This window comes from Microcaecilia unicolor, chromosome 9 (genome assembly GCF_901765095.1).
Source record: "Microcaecilia unicolor chromosome 9, aMicUni1.1, whole genome shotgun sequence".
NCBI lineage: Eukaryota > Metazoa > Chordata > Amphibia > Gymnophiona > Siphonopidae > Microcaecilia > Microcaecilia unicolor.
This window is the reverse complement of record NC_044039.1, coordinates 195,389,202-195,406,697: the sequence shown is the minus strand read 5'-3', so window position 1 is coordinate 195,406,697 and position 17,496 is coordinate 195,389,202.

Sequence of the window (17,496 nt, the reverse complement as noted above, 5' to 3'; positions counted from 1 at the left end):
TTCTCCGAGGACAAGCAGGCTGCTTGTTCTCACGACTGGGTTGACGTCCGCGGCAGCCCCCACCAACCGGAAGAAGCTTCGCGGGACGGTCGGCACGCAGGCCACGCCCACCGCGCATGCGCGGCCGCCTTCCCGCCCGTGCGCGACCGCTCCCGCCAGTTACTTTTTTTCCGCGACTGAGAGAGTGGTGCGTTTGCCTCTCTCTCTGTTCAGCCGCCGGATTTTCGACCGCGTTTACGCGGATCGTCGCTTGGATTCCCGTTCGGTTTCCTCTGATTTTGTTTGTATTGTTTAAAAAAAAAAAAAAAAAAAAAGAAATTTTTTGCGCATGTGGAGCACGCGCTCCCCTTTTTCCCTCGCTTTCTAGCGGGGACGCCACGTTGCGGCCTAGTGACCGGTCGGTTGATTTTTTCGTGGTGTGATTTTAGCCACCATTGCCGACTTTGACTTCGCCGACGCGATTTTTCCGTCGATGTCCTCGAAGGTCCCGAGTGGATTTAAAAAGTGTGGTCGCTGCGGCCGGCCGATCTCGCAGACCGACACCCATGCTTGGTGCCTCCAGTGCCTCGGGCCGGAGCACAATCTCAAGTCGTGCGCTTTGTGTCTCGGTCTCCGGAAACGGACTCAGGTTGCGAGGCAAGTTCTGCGGGACCGTCTTTTTGGAACTTGCGCCGGCCCCTCGACGTCGACCTCGACGGCATCGGTATCGAAGGCCGGTTCTTCGGTACCGGTATCGATGCCCGAGACATCGGCACCGATGGCAGCGACCCCAGGAGAACAGGTCCCGTCGGCCCGCCGGTCCGCCGGTGAGAGTGGGGTTGAGAGGCCGCGTGGGCAGTCGGCCCCGGTCACTCCCTCAACTCGTGAGCCACGGGACCGAACCCTGTCGGACCCGGTACCTCGAGACCGAGGGGGATCGACCTCCTCTTCCTCCATGCCCTCCGGCGCCGGTGACGTGCACCGGAAAAAAGATAAGAAGCGCCGTCACCGGGAGCCCTCGGTGCACCCTGAAGAGGAGTCGACGCCGAAGCGTCATCGCAGAGAGGAGAGATCTCCGTCGGTGGTGGAGGTACCGACGCGTCGGGGTTCCGGCACCTCGGTGCCGTCTCCTGGCCCCCAGCAGCTTCTGGCACCGACACCCTTACCGGCCCCACCGCCTTTCCCGGCAGCGGGCCTGGACGAGTGCCTCAGAGCCATCCTTCCGGGGATCCTGGAAGGGCTGATGCGCCAGGCTGTGCCGGCGTCGGGGGTGCTTGCGCCCCCGGCGCCGATGACTGTGGCGCCGGCGAGCTCTAGCCCGGCGCCGGGGCTGTCGACACCGCCGCCGCTTGCGGTGCCGGTTTCGACCGCCACGCAGGTGGAGTCCCCGTCGACGTCGATGGAGGGAGCTCCGTCCCCGCCGGCGCGGGAGTCCACCGCTCGACGACACCGAGACCTTGGTGCCTCGACGTCGAGCCGGGCCCGGTACCGGACTCAGCTACATGAGCTAATGTCCGATACCGAGGATGAGGACTCGTGGGGGGAAGAGGAGGACCCGAGATATTTCTCCTCAGAGGAGTCTACGGGCCTTCCCTCGGACCCCACGCCGTCACCGGAGAGGAAGCTCTCACCTCCTGAGAGTCTCTCCTTTGCCTCCTTTGTGCGGGATATGTCTATAAGCATTCCCTTTCCCGTGGTCTCTGTGGAAGAGCCGAGGGCCGAGATGCTCGAGGTCCTCGACTATCCATCACCACCTAGAGAGTCCTCCACGGTACCGCTGCACAATGTCCTGAAGGAGACGCTGCTTCGGAACTGGGTGCGACCACTAACTAACCCCACCATTCCCAAGAAAGCAGAGTCCCAGTACAGGATCCACTCTGACCCAGAGCTTATGCGGCCCCAGTTGCCCCATGACTCAGCGGTCGTGGATTCTGCTCTCAAGAGGGCACGGAGTTCGAGGGATACCGCCTCGGCGCCCCCGGGGCGGGAGTCTCGCACTCTGGACTCATTTGGGAGGAAGGCCTACCAATCCTCCATGCTCGTGACCCGCATCCAATCTTACCTGCTCTATATGAGCATCCACATGCGGACCAATGTGCAACAGCTGGCGGACCTGGTCGATAAGCTCCCGCCGGAGCAGTCCAGGCCTTATCAGGAGGTGGTCAGGCAGCTGAAGGCGTGCAGAAAGTTCCTGTCCAGGGGGATTTTTGACACCTGTGACGTGGCATCTCGTGCTGCGGCCCAAGGTATAGTGATGCGCAGGCTCTCATGGCTGCGTGCCTCTGACCTGGACAACCGCACCCAGCAGAGACTGGCTGACGTCCCTTGCCGGGGGATAATATTTTTGGCGAGAAGGTCGAGCAGATGGTTGACCAACTGCATCAGCGGGAAACCGCTCTCGACAAGCTCTCCCACCGGGCGCCTTCAGCACCCGCCCCCGCGGGCGGGCGTTTTTCCCGGGCTCGGCAGGCTGCACCCTATTCTTTTGCGAAGCGTAGGTACAACCAGCCGGCCCGAAGGCCTCGTCAGGCACAGGGACAGCCCCAGCGCGCTCGTTCCCGTCAACAGCGTGCGCCTAAGCAGCCCCCTGCGCCTCCACAGCAAAAGCCGGGGACGGGCTTTTGACTGGATCCATGGGAACATAGCCGCCCTACAAGTGTCCGTACCGGACGACCTGCCGGTCGGAGGGAGGTTAAAATTCTTTCACCAAAGGTGGCCTCTCATAACCTCCGACCAGTGGGTTCTCCAAATAGTGCGGTACGGATACGCCCTGAATTTGGCCTCCCTGCCTCCAAATTGTCCTCCGGGAGCTCAGTCTTTCAGCTCCCATCACAAGCAGGTACTTGCAGAGGAACTCTCCGCCCTTCTCAGCGCCAATGCGGTCGAGCCCGTACCACCCGGGCAGGAAGGGCAGGGATTCTATTCCAGGTACTTCCTTGTGGAAAAGAAAACAGGGGGGATGCGTCCCATCCTAGACCTGAGAGGCCTGAACAAATTCCTGGTCAAAGAAAAGTTCAGGATGCTTTCCTTGGGCACCCTTCTGCCGATGATTCAGAAAAACGATTGGCTATGTTCCCTGGATTTAAAGGACGCATACACTCACATCCCGATACTGCCAGCTCACAGACAGTATCTCAGATTCCGCCTGGGCGCACGGCACTTTCAGTATTGTGTGCTGCCCTTTGGGCTCGCCTCTGCCCCACGAGTGTTTACAAAGTGCCTCGTGGTGGTAGCGGCCTACCTACGCAAGCTGGGAGTGCACGTGTTCCCATATCTCGACGATTGGCTGGTCAAGAACACCTCGGAGGCAGGAGCCCTCCGGTCCATGCAGTGCACTATTCAACTTCTGGAGCTGCTGGGGTTTGTGATAAATTACCCAAAGTCCCATCTCCAGCCAACTCAGTCTCTGGAATTCATAGGAGCGCTGCTGAATTCCCAGACGGCTCAGGCCTACCTTCCCGAAGCGAGGGCCACCAATCTCTTGGCCCTGGCTTCGCAGACCAGAGCGTCTCAGCAGATCACAGCTCGGCAGATGTTGAGACTTCTGGGGCATATGGCCTCCACAGTTCATGTGACTCCCATGGCTCGTCTTCACATGAGATCTGCTCAATGGACCCTAGCTTCCCAGTGGTTCCAAGCCACCGGGAATCTAGAGGATGTCATCCGCCTCTCCACCAGTTGCCGCACTTCACTGCTCTGGTGGACCATACGGACCAATTTGACCCTGGGACGTCCATTCCAAATTCCGCAGCCCACGAAAGTGCTGACGACGGATGCATCTCGCCTGGGGTGGGGAGCCCATGTCGATGGGCTTCACACCCAGGGTCTGTGGTCCCTCCAGGAAAAGGATCTGCAGATCAACCTCCTGGAGCTCCGAGCGATCTGGAACGCACTGAAGGCTTTCAGAGATCGGCTGTCCTGTCAAATTATCCAAATTCGGACAGACAATCAGGTTGCAATGTATTACGTCAACAAGCAGGGGGGCACCGGATCTCGCCCCCTGTGTCAGGAAGCCGTCGGTATGTGGCGTTGGGCGTGTCGGTTCGGCATGCTTCTCCAAGCCACGTACCTGGCAGGCGTAAACAACAGTCTGGCCGACAGACTGAGCAGAGTCATGCAACCGCACGAGTGGTCGCTCCATTCCAGAGTGGTACGCAAGATCTTCCGAGAGTGGGGCACCCCCTCGATGGATCTTTTCGCCTCTCAGACCAACCACAAGCTGCCTCTGTTCTGTTCCAGACTTCAGACACACGGCAGGCTAGCGTCAGATGCCTTTCTCCTTCATTGGGGGACCGGCCTCCTGTATGCTTATCCTCCCATACCTTTGGTGGGGAAGACCTTACTGAAGCTCAAGCAAGACCGCGGCACCATGATTCTGATAGCGCCCTTTTGGCCCCGTCAGATCTGGTTCCCTCTTCTTCTGGAGTTGTCCTCCGAAGAACCGTGGAGATTGGAGTGTTTTCCGACTCTCATTTCGCAGAACGACGGAGCGTTGCTGCACCCCAACCTTCAATCCCTGGCTCTCACGGCCTGGATGTTGAGGGCGTAGACTTCGCTGCGTTGGGTCTGTCTGAGGGTGTCTCCCGGGTTTTGCTTGCCTCTAGGAAGGATTCCACTAAAAAGAGTTACTTTTTCAAGTGGAGGAGGTTTGTCGTTTGGTGTGAGAGCAAGGCCCTAGAACCTCGTTCTTGCCCTGCACAGAACCTGCTTGAATACCTTCTGCACTTATCAGAGTCTGGCCTCAAGACCAACTCAGTAAGGAATCACCTTAGTGCGATTAGTGCTTACCATTATCGTGTGGAAGGTAAAGCCATCTCTGGAGAGCCTTTAGTCGTTCGATTCATGAGAGGCTTGCTTTTGTCAAAGCCCCCTATCAAGCCTCCTACTGTGTCATGGGATCTCAACGTCGTCCTCACCCAGCTGATGAAACCTCCTTTTGAGCCACTGAATACCTGCCATCTGAAGTACTTGACCTGGAAGGTCATTTTCTTGGTGGCAGTTACTTCAGCTCGTAGGGTCAGTGAGCTTCAAGCCCTAGTAGCTCATGCTCCATATACTAAATTTCATCACAACAGAGTAGTGCTCCGCACTCACCCAAAGTTCCTGCCGAAGGTGGTGTCGGAGTTCCATCTTAACCAGTCAATTATCTTGCCAACATTCTTCCCCAGGCCGCATACCCGCCCTGCTGAACGTCAGTTGCACACATTGGACTGCAAGAGAGCATTGGCCTTCTACTTGGAGCGGACACAGCCCAACAGACAGTCCGCCCAATTGTTTATTTCTTTCGACCCTAACAGGCTAGGGGTCGCTGTCGGGAAACGCACCATCTCCAATTGGCTAGCAGATTGCATTTCCTTCACTTACGCCCAGGCTGGGCTGACTCTTGAGGGTCATGTCACGGCTCATAGTGTCAGAGCCATGGCAGCGTCGGTGGCCCACTTGAAGTCAGCCACTATTGAAGAGATCTGCAAGGCTGCGACGTGGTCATCTGTCCACACATTCACATCTCATTACTGCCTCCAGCAGGATACCCGACGCGACAGTCGGTTCGGGCAGTCGGTGTTGCAGAATCTGTTTGGGGTGTAAATCCAACTCCACCCTCCAGGACCCGAATTTATTCTGGTCAGGCTGCACTCTCAGTTAGTTGTTCTTCGTAGGTCAATTTCTGTTGTACCCTCGCCGTTGCGAGGTTCAATTGACCTGGGTTATTGTTTTGAGTGAGCCTGAGAGCTAGGGATACCCCAGTCGTGAGAACAAGCAGCCTGCTTGTCCTCGGAGAAAGGGTATGATACATACCTGTAGCAGTTGTTCTCCGAGGACAGCAGGCTGATTGTTCTCACCTACCCTCCCTCCTCCCCTTTGGAGTTGTGTGTTTCATATTTTATTGCTTGTCATTCAACTGGCGGGAGCGGTCGCGCACGGGCGGGAAGGCGGCCGCGCATGCGCGGTGGGCGTGGCCTGCGTGCCGACCGTCCCGCGAAGCTTCTTCCGGTTGGTGGGGGCTGCCGCGGACGTCAACCCAGTCGTGAGAACAATCAGCCTGCTGTCCTCGGAGAACAACTGCTACAGGTATGTATCATACCCTTTCATGCCACCTGATCAGCCAGACGTGACTGTTGTAATTCTGGTCGGCATCCCTACGAAATGTCGTAGATCAGTGGTTCTCAAGCTTGTCCTCCAGCTGTCCTTTTGGGCCAGTCCGTATGGAGAAAGGAGGGCAAACTGGAAATATGTGCTGCAATGGAAATGCAGTGGGAAAGGACATGTGAACTGCTCCTTCTTTAGAAGAATTCTACAAGAAAGGGAAATGGGACTTGATATACCGCTTTTCTGTGGTATTTTGCAACTACATTTAAAGCGGTTTACATATATACAGGTATATACAAGGAGCTGCAGTGGGAATCGTACCCAGTTCCCCAGGATCAAAGTCTGCTGCACTAACCACTAGGCTACTCCTCCACTTAATTAAAATGCTAGTTCCTCAGTGTACAGTTGCACAGAACTCCTACAGGAATAGAGATTTTTATGAAGTAATGTGGCTGGCAGTTTGACTGGTGGGGGGGGGGGCTTGCAGTATCTGGATGGCCTTATTTTGCTTTGTATTTTTGGTGTTACATGTTATGATGTCTCATGCAGTGGATGGATAGTTACCACTTTGTGTTTAAGCAATTTATTTCTTATCCTGCTAGACCACTCAGCAGATGGAGGCAGAGAACATGGACATTTCATTGACATCACCAATATAAGGATTGGTTCAGCACTGGAACTTGTCAGTATTTCTCTGCCTCTAGCAGATGAGGCAGGTTGGACGCCCGACTCCAAAAGAGTGTGATCCACAGCCCGTTCTCGGGTGAAGCCTGGAAGATTCCATGTCCTTGAGCATTGATCTGTGGGTCTCGGAGCCTTTAGCCACCTCCCCACTAGATGATTAAAATTAAATAATTTCAAATGAGTTCAAGGGGTGAGAGTAGTCTCTCTGCAACAGCCTGGGTTTAGCTGGTTCTTGTTGAAGGATCTTCGGGGGTGGGGGGGACCTGATAGTTTCATACTGTATCAGAGTGGTTGCCAGTTTTTCTCAAGCCACTGGAAGATTTGCGTGGTTAGCTCCAGTGGCCGCTGCAAGGTTTGCACGTTAGACTGGGTTTGCTGGGCCCTCTGGAGGAAGTTTGAAGAGAGCTTCAGCTTCCTTGTCATCAGCAGCAGATGAATCCACTAACTGATGGGTTGTATCCACCTACCAGCAGGTGGAGATAGAGAACACTGAAAGACCATAGTGCCTCTAGGATGGCTAGCCCCAGCTGCCTTTAGTATTTCTCTATCTCCCAGCAGGTGTGGACCTAGCTTGATCAGCTCCTGGATTTCAGACAGCCTGGGGTGGTTCCTGTGCTTTGCCAGTTGAGCAGTATTTTCTATCTCCAGCAGTTGGATGAACACACTTTTCAGCCTTTGGTACTTTGTGCTTTCCTCCTGGTCATAAGTATTGCCATACTGGGACAGACCAAAGGTCCATTAAGCCTAGCATCCTGTTTCCAGCACTGGCCAGTCCAGGTCACAAGTACCTGGCAAGATCCCAAAACAGTACAATACATTTTATGCTGCTTATCCTAGAAATAAGTAGTGGATTTTCCACATGTCCATTTTAGTAATGGTCTATGGACTTTTCTTTTAGGACACCCTTTTTTATAACCCTGGTAAGCTAACTGCTTTTACTTCTTTGGCAGTGAATTCCAGAGTTTACACGTTGAGTGAAGAAACATTTTCTCCAGTTTGTTTTAAATTTACTACTTTGTAGCTTCATTGCGTTCCCCCTAGTCCTAGTATTTTTGGAAAGAGTAAACAAGCGATTAACGACTACCCATTCCACTCCACTCATTATTTTATAGACCTCTATCATATCTCCCCTCAGCCGTTTTTTTCTCCAAGCTGAAAATAGTGGTTAAGGTCACTTAGCTTCTGAACTTGTCTGGCTGTTGAGCATCCGGTGCCGATACTTCTGACGGGGACCCATTTCGTCCACCGGCTTTCTCAAGGGAGATATTGGGGCTTTATTTTGTTCATTCAATCTTTCTGGCAGACTGTTGAGCACCGAGTGCTCAACAGCCTGACAAGTTCAGAAGCTAAGTGACCTTAACCCTTAGCTGTATAACTTAAGGTGTTGGTTTGAAAACGTTTTGAATGAGCAAGTGGAAAAGTTAAAAAAAAATGTTTTTACTTTAAATAAAATAGCACAGGGATGGAGGAGGTTTTTTGGCTAGTGATGAATTAAGGTCCGGAGAGTGCCTTGAAGCCATTGGGCGTGGAGTAAGCCCTAGCACATGGACGGTTTGAGGTCTTTTCCTACTCTCAATCCCTTTCAGTTCCTCTTATCTTTGGAATATATTAGTAAAGTGTGTCTACAGTCCATGTTTGAATTGGCAGTTTATTATTCCGTTGTAAAGTGAAACACATTTGGAAGTTATTTAACAGCATCAACAGATAAAAATGCGCAAAAAGTGTTGAAGTTATGAAAGTAAGTATCCCAAATCCTGTTCCATCAAGTTTGGACGTGCATTCTGATTTAGCACCTGTATGCTCAAGAGTGAAAGCAAAAGAATAGACAAAGCCAGAGAAATAGCTCTTTATACAGTTAGATCAGCAAACAAGGATAAAGACGCAAGTACAGTGGAGAAACATAAAGCTCTACTCCAGGAACCATGTACGAATCAAGCCTGGGCATACGAACGGTTGAGGAGAAGTGAACCGAAACCCAAAAATGAGATTGATAGTTGTAGCCCAGGACCACACAATACAGATAAGATAGCTCACACCAAGCTTAGAACAAAAAAAAATGGTATAGCAGACATCCTGTAGATTCTGTAAGGACTGGAAACCAGTTATTCATTTTGTAGCTGGCTGCAGTGTTCAGATAGCAAGAAATTTCTATAGAGAGAGAGGTACAACAAGGTAGCACATCTCATTCATTGTAATGTATACAAAGTCAAGTACCTGGCAATATACCAAAAGACTAAAATAGATTTTATGCTGCTTATCCCAGGTATAAGAGGATTTTTGTCATTAGTCCTTACCATATAATTTCTGCAGAGGTTCTATAAGGTATTAAAAAAAATTGTGGTGGTGTGACTTCTATAGAGAGAATATGTAGTTTCCTTGTCATCAAGCAGATGAAGCCATTACGTATGGGTTATGTCCATCAACCAGCAGGGGAGATAGAGAGCACTCAAACTTTCACAGTGCCCTCTTGGCCAGCTAGCTCCACTGCCTCTTCAGTATTCTCTATCTCCCTTAGCAGGGTGGCTGCAGCTTCTTCAGAAAAATCTGCCGGGAGGTGGTTCCTGGCTTGCCAGTTGTTAACCGGGGTGTTGGAGGCTATAGCAGCTTCACTTTAAAGGCACACATAGGTTAGCCGTTTCCCTGCCTTACCCATACCTCCGTGGATGTGGACATATTGCCTTGTTTTCCCTGTCCTTACCCACCAACAGTGGATGCAGGCATATAGGTTCGCCCTTTCCCTGCCTTTCCCACTCATCTGAGCCTCCAGAGTCTTCAATACCTCTGCTTTCCTCACAGCTTAAAAAAAAAAAAAAGTCGCGTTGCGTTTTTAAACGCAGAGACGCTGGAACAGAGGTTTTTGACCCGATTTTCAGCAGGATCGTAGTTGTACACTAGATCCTTTGAGGTAAGAGTGTTTTCCAACTCCTCCGGGGTGGGCCCATGATCGGGGCAATTTTGGCGCGAACCGCCATTTTGGATTTTTACCGCCGTTTTTCGACGACGGCTGCGGACAATGTAAAGCGCTTTTCCACTTGTGGCAAGCGCAGATCAGCAGCAGGGCTCTGTAAATCGTGCTGTATTGGCGTAGGAGCCGGCCCGAGCATGGCGAGCGATGTTTCTTCCCGCTCTGAGCTGGCAGCGGGCGCCATTTTGCTTACACCGCATGGCGTGGCCTCCGTGGAGACGGAGAGACCTGAGCCGGGTGGGGCACCTCGAGATGAGGTTATTTCAGGAGTGGCTAGCACCGGACAGGATTTGGGTGCCCAGGGTGAGATTTTCTCCCCGGATTTTGTGCTTTTGCTGCATAAAGCACACATAATGAAAAGAGCCCTTTTTCAAGGATCGCCTGAGGCTCCTCTGATTGCCCCCCCCCCCCCCTCCGATGGATTCTGGCCTGGGACTGCCCAGTGAGGCTTTTTTCCCCGGATGCTTGGCCTAAAGATAAGCGCAGAAGGGTTAATTCCCCTTCAGATTGTGGTGCACCTTTTTCCCCCCCGTGGTCGGGGTGTGAGGATTCGGAGAACTCTGACAGACGTTCTTGGTCTGAGGAACCAGAGTCAGGTGCGGATTTACCACAGGATCTGGATGATCCCTCCACGGTGAGGATTTTCCACCGTGATGAGCTGCCAGCGCTTATTTCAGATACCCTGCAGGCCCTCTCGATTGAAGATCCTGACAGTGGCATGGCCTCCTCGGGTAATCCCAGGATGGCTAGTACCAAGAAAGCTGCTCGGGCCTTCCCTTTGCATGACTCCATCCTAGAGCTTGTTTCGGCTCAGTGGGCTGACCCCGAGGGACCTTTGAGAGTTTCCAGGGCTATGGGGCAGTTATACCCTCTGCGTGAGGGACATATGGCTCGTTTTCAAATGCCTACAGTGGATGCCCTAGTCACTGCGGTGACAAAGAGAACTACCCTCCCTGTTGAAGGAGGTGTTGCCCTGAAGGACGTTCAAGACCGTAGGCTGGAAACAGCGTTGAAACGGTCCTTTGAAATTGCAGGTCTCACTGTTCGGGCGTCTGCATGCAGCTGTTATGCTGTGAGAGCCTGCCTAGCTTGGCTGCAACAGGCAGTGGCTCAGCCCGGAGATGGAGCGGAGCCCTTCTTGGATGTGGCTCCGCGGATGGAGGTGGCCTTGTCCTTTCTGGCTGATGCCCTTTATGACCTTGTCAGAGCTTCGGCTAAACAAATGGCAGTAGCAGTGGCGGCTCGCCGTCGTCTGTGGCTACGACACTGGGCAGCGGACATGGCCTCTAAGCAAAGGTTGGGGAAGATGCCTTTTCAAGGACTTCTCCTATTTGGTGAGGAGTTAGAGAAAATTGTGAAAGGCCTGGGTGATCCAAAACCCCAGCACTTGCCTGAAGATAGGCAGAGGCCTTCCTCTAAGGGCCAGGCGGTCCACTCCTCGTACAGACCTCGCTTCCGTGAAGCTAGAAGGTACCGCCTGGGGCGTTCTGCTGGGTTCACTTCACGTGCCCGTGGTCAGCAGAGGAACTCCTTTCGCTCGGACAAGCGTTCCGCAGCCGGTGGCTCAAGACCAGGAGTTCAGGGGCGACCCTCTCAATGATGGTGCGCCGGCCCTCTCCTCGATGCCTGTCATCGGAGGACGGCTTTCCCTCTTTGTCGAGGCGGTTAGCTTGACGGAGTTTAAAAAGGGGTTAGATAGATTCCTAAAGGACAAGTCCATAGACCGCTATTAAATGGACTGGAAAAATTCCTCATTTTTAGGTATAACTTGTCTGGAATGTTTTTACGTTTGGGGAGCGTGCCAGGTGCCCTTGACCTGGATTGGCCACTGTCGGTGACAGGATGCTGGGCTAGATGGACCTTTGGTCTTTCCCAGTATGGCACTACTTATGTACTTACAGTGGGGGAAATAAGTATTTGATCCCTTGCTGATTTTGTAAGTTTGCCCACTGACAAAGACATGAGCAGCCCATAATTGAAGGGTAGGTTATTGGTAACAGTGAGAGATAGCACATCACAAATTAAATCCGGAAAATCACATTGTGGAAAGTATATGAATTTATTTGCATTCTGCAGAGGGAAATAAGTATTTGATCCCTCTGGCAAACAAGACCTAATACTTGGTGGCAAAACCCTTGTTGGCAAGCACAGCGGTCAGACGTCTTCTGTAGTTGATGATGAGGTTTGCACACATGTCAGGAGGAATTTTGGTCCACTCCTCTTTGCAGATCATCTCTAAATCATTAAGAGTTCTGGGCTGTCGCTTGGCAACTCGCAGCTTCAGCTCCCTCCATAAGTTTTCAATGGGATTAAGGTCTGGTGACTGGCTAGGCCACTCCATGACCCTAATGTGCTTCTTCCTGAGCCACTCCTTTGTTGCCTTGGCTGTATGTTTTGGGTCATTGTCGTGCTGGAAGACCCAGCCACGACCCATTTTTAAGGCCCTGGCGGAGGGAAGGAGGTTGTCACTCAGAATTGTACGGTACATGGCCCCATCCATTCTCCCATTGATGCGGTGAAGTAGTCCTGTGCCCTTAGCAGAGAAACACCCCCAAAACATAACATTTCCACCTCCATGCTTGACAGTGGGGACGGTGTTCTTTGGGTCATAGGCAGCATTTCTCTTCCTCCAAACACGGCGAGTTGAGTTCATGCCAAAGAGCTCAATTTTGTCTCATCTGACCACAGCACCTTCTCCCAATCACTCTCGGCATCATCCAGGTGTTCACTGGCAAACTTCAGACGGGCCGTCACATGTGCCTTCCGGAGCAGGGGGACCTTGCGGGCACTGCAGGATTGCAATCTGTTATGTCGTAATGTGTTACCAATGGTTTTCGTGGTGACAGTGGTCCCAGCTGCCTTGAGATCATTGACAAGTTCCCCCCTTGTAGTTGTAGGCTGATTTCTAACCTTCCTCATGATCAAGGATACCCCACGAGGTGAGATTTTGCGTGGAGCCCCAGATCTTTGTCGATTGACAGTCATTTTGTACTTCTTCCATTTTCTTACTATGGCACCAACAGTTGTCTCCTTCTCGCCCAGCGTCTTACTGATGGTTTTGTAGCCCATTCCAGCCTTGTGCAGGTGTATGATCTTGTCCCTGACATCCTTAGACAGCTCCTTGCTCTTGGCCATTTTGTAGAGGTTAGAGTCTGACTGATTCACTGAGTCTGTGGACAGGTGTCTTTCATACAGGTGACCATTGCCGACAGCTGTCTGTCATGCAGGTAACGAGTTGATTTGGAGCATCTACCTGGTCTGTAGGGGCCAGATCTCTTACTGGTTGGTGGGGGATCAAATACTTATTTCCCTCTGCAGAATGCAAATAAATTCATATACTTTCCACAATGTGATTTTCCGGATTTAATTTGTGATGTGCTATCTCTCACTGTTACCAATAACCTACCCTTCAATTATGGGCTGCTCATGTCTTTGTCAGTGGGCAAACTTACAAAATCAGCAAGGGATCAAATACTTATTTCCCCCACTGTATGTACTTATATGAGTGGGCCAAGATTTCCTCAGATCAGTGGGTTCTGGACCTGATCAGAGATGGATACAGAATAGAATTCAACGCCCCAGTAAGAGACGTGTTTGTGGAGTCCCGATGCGGTTCTGCTGTCAAACGGGCGGCGGTGGAGGAGACTTTACAAGGTCTGATTCAGTTAGGGGCAGTGACCCCGGTGCCTCCCGCCGAGCAAGGCTGCGGCCAATACTCCATCTACTTTGTGGTGCCGTGAAAAGGTGGGTTCTTTCGCCTTATTCTGGACTTAAAAGAAGTCAACAAGTCCCTGAGAGTGCGGCATTTCCACATGGAATCCCTGCGCTCCGTCATTATGGCGGTTCAGCCAGGAGAGTTTCTCACGTCTCTAGACCTGAAAGAAGCTTGCTTGCATATACCGATTTGGCCCCCGCACCAGAAGTTTCTGAGGTTTGCGGTGTTGGGAAAACATTTCCAGTTCAGGGCCTTGCCTTTTGGCCTCACCACAGCTCCCCGAACCTTTTCGAAGGTAATGGTGGTAGTAGCTGCTTTTCTCAGGCGAGAAGGTATCAGGGTTCACCCGTACCTAGACGACTGGCTCATCAGAGCAGACTCTGCAACAGAGAGCTTACAAGCTACAGCCAGAGTGGTCTCAGTACTGCAGTCTGTAGGCTGGGTCATCAATATGGCCAAAAGTCACCTGTCCCCTTCACAATCTCTAGAGTTTTTGGGGGCCAGGTTCGACACAGTCTCGGGCTATGTGTTCCTACCCGAGCTAAGGCGGTGCAAGCTTCAGAATCAGGTCCGTCTGCTCCTGAGGATGCCCCGCCCGCGAGCTTGGGACATTGTCCAGCTGCTGGGATCGATGGAAGTGGTACCCTGGGCGAGAGCGCACCTGAGACCTCTACAGTATTCCCTACTCCGGAGATGGTCTCCTATTTCTCAGGATTACCAATGCAGACTTACTTGGCTCCCTGCGGCCCGTCTCAGCATGGAGTGGTGGCTCTCGGACAGCATGCTGCGGCGAGGAATGCCGCTGACGCTCCCCGTTTGGTGCCTAGTGGTAACAGATGCCAGCCTGAAGGGCTGGGGCGCACACTGCAAGGGGAAGCATGCCCAGGGTCTATGGACACCCGAGGAGTCGGAGTGGTCCATCAACCGCCTAGAGTTGAAAGCGGTGTTTCAGGCGCTTCTGGCCTTTCAAGTGACCCTGGAAGGATTGGCTGTCAGAGTGATGTCAGACAATACGACAACGGTGGCCTATATAAATCGACAAGGCGGAACAAGGTGCAGAGCACTAGCCGCGCAGGCCGAGCTGATTTGCCACTGGGCCGAGCTGCATCTTCAGTGTCTGTCGGCAGCTCATATTGCAGGTCAGAGCAATGTGCAGGCCGATTATCTGAGCAGGCATCAGATCGATCCAGCAGAATGGAATCTGGCAGACGAAGTATTCCTGCAGATCTGTGCCAAATGGGGCAAGCCCATGATGGATCTAATGGCGACAAGTGCCAATACCAAAGTCCCGTGCTTCTTCAGCAGACAGAAAGATCCTCGCTCGGCGGGTTGGATGCCTTGGCTCAACCCTGGCCTCCGGGTCTACTTTATGTGTTTCCCCCATGGCCCTTGATAGGGCGCCTGCTCTTGCGGATTCGGCTGCACCCAGGAGAAGTGGTCCTCATCGCCCCGGATTGGCCAAGGAGACCTTGGTATGCAGACCTCTGACAGATGCTCCTGGAGGCTCCTCTGCCGTTACCTCTGGTACCGAACCTGTTGACTCAGGGACCGGTAGCCATGGAGGACGCCGGCCGCTTTGGTCTTACGGCATGGCTATTGAGAGGGTGCAATTGAGGGATAAAGGTTATTCCAATAAAGTTATTTCCACTTCCGTGGCTTATGCCAGGACTTGGTGCCTGTTTGAGTCTTGGTGTGCTTCCAGAGCCATTGTTCCAATGCGGGCTCCTGTCTCGCCGATTCTGGACTTTTTGCAGGAAGGTGTACAAAAAGGCTTGGCCTATAATTCCCTGCGGGTGCAGGTGGCAGCGTTGGCCTCCCTTCATGGTAAGGTTGAAGGCGTGTCTTTGGCTGCTCACCCAGATGTGGCACGGTTTCTTAGAGGGCTGCTTCGGCTCCGACCTCCAGTGCGAGCACCCTGTCCAGCTTGGAACCTGGGGCTAGTTTTGAAAACCCTGCAGGCATCTCCTTTTGAGCTGCTTCGGCGAGCATCGGAGAAAGACTTGACACTGAAGGCCGTTTTTCTGGTGGCCATTACCTCGGCGAGACGGGTGTCAGAGCTCCAGGCGCTGTCCTGTAGAGACCCATTTCTGCAATTTTCAGAGTCCGGAGTCACGGTTCGGACCGTGCCTTCCTTTATGCCTAAGGTGGTTTCAGCCTTTCACTTAAACCAGCCTATTTTCTTGCCCTCTTTTTCAGAGGAAGAGTTTCCAGAATCTTTTGGGCAGCTGCACCTTTTGGATGTGCGCAGGACTCTGCTGCAGTATCTGCGAGTTACTAACTCTTTCAGGACTTCTGATCCTGTTTGTTTTGCTATCCGGTTCTCGCAGAGGGTCTCCATCGTCTAAAGCCACTATTACCCACTGGCTCAAAGAAACTATCTTTTCAGCTTATCTGCTGGCCGGCAGGGTTCCGCCTGTAGCCTTTAAGGCACATTCTACTAGAGCGATTTCTTCCTCTTGGGCTGAAACTGGAGCACTCTCTCTTCAAGAGATATGCAGTGCAGCAACATGGGCTTCTAAGCTCTCCTTTGCCCGACATTACAGGCTGGATGTGGCTGCCAGGAGGGATGCGCGTTTTGGTGCACAAGTGCTAGCGCGTGGTGTGGCTTGTTCCCACCCTATCTAGGGATTGCTTTGTTACATCCCATACGTAATGGCTTCATCTGCTTGATGACAAGGAAGGGAAAATTAGGTTCTTACCTTGGTAATTTTCTTTCCTTTAGTCATAGCAGATGAAGCCATGAGCCCTCCCTGTATGATTGTCTGTATGCTGTGAATCTGTTTTTCAGGTTCTATTCTAATTTCCTGAAGTTCCTTCCTTGGGAGAAAGTTGGAAAACAATCTTCAGGATTCATGTTCAGTTTAAATTTAGGAGGATGTGTTCATTCCCTCCAGCATGTTTTTTTTGGAGGATGTGTTGATTCTCTCCAGGAGGCGCGTGTGTTCCCCTCCAGTTCTATAAATAGGAGGATGAGTTCATTCCCTACAGTGTGTTGGGAGGATGTGTGATTCCCTCCAGGAGGCGCGTGTGTTCCCCTCCACTTATACAATAAGGAGGATGAGTTTATTCCCTCCAGGAGGATGTGCATTCCCTCCTTTATGAGTTCATGCCCTTGTGATGGGCCATCGTTCGCTGTGAGGAAAGCTCTTGTGATTCCCATTGCGGTTTGCCATACTGCTTTGGAAGCTTCAAATACTGAAGAGGCAGTGGAGCTAGCTGGCCAAGAGGGCACTGTGAAAGTTTGAGTGCTCTCTATCTCCCCTGCTGGTTGATGGACATAACCCATACGTAATGGCTTCATCTGCTATGACTAAAGGAAAGAAAATTACCAAGGTAAGAACCTAATTTTCCCATCTATCCTGCTGTGGTGTTTGCATATGAAGGGTTCCAGCCTGCACCATCTCCTTATGTTGGTGATGTCACTGGAAAAGTTAAGTATCTTTACTTCCTTCTGTTGATCACAGTTTATCCTAGGAGAAATATATTCATACCAACACTGGGGCTTTCTAGTCCCTGGGAAATTGAGTATTTGTAGACTCTTAACATGCGGATTTTGCAATCATAATTGAATGATGGTTGTTCCAGTGAACCATATAGTAGTACTGATCATATTCATTTGAACTTGGCTAATTTGTTGTTCATATTTCTTCTGTCCAGCCAGTAATGTCATTTGTAGTCTGTTATTGATAATGATGAGAAGAATCAGAAAATATTTTTAAATTATTTCAGGATAAAGTTCTGAAATTGTTTGTTGGTTTGGTATTTTAGCCATTATCTCATCCAGCATTTCAATATAAAAATGGAATCTTTATTTTTTTAGAGATTTTATTTTTACAATGTAGAATTCTTATTAAAGAACCATTTATTTTTTAATATAAGCATTTGATACGAGAAGTGGTTCTTAGTGGTGGTAGTGGTTTGTTTTCTTGTTTCTGATTTTTGTTGACCAAGTAAGGGAAATCATTTACAAAATCTGGTTGCAAGAGAGAAGTTAAATAAGTTAAATATGTATTTAAAAAAAGCGCTATGCCTCTTACAGCATTACAAAGAATATAGACTCGTAAGT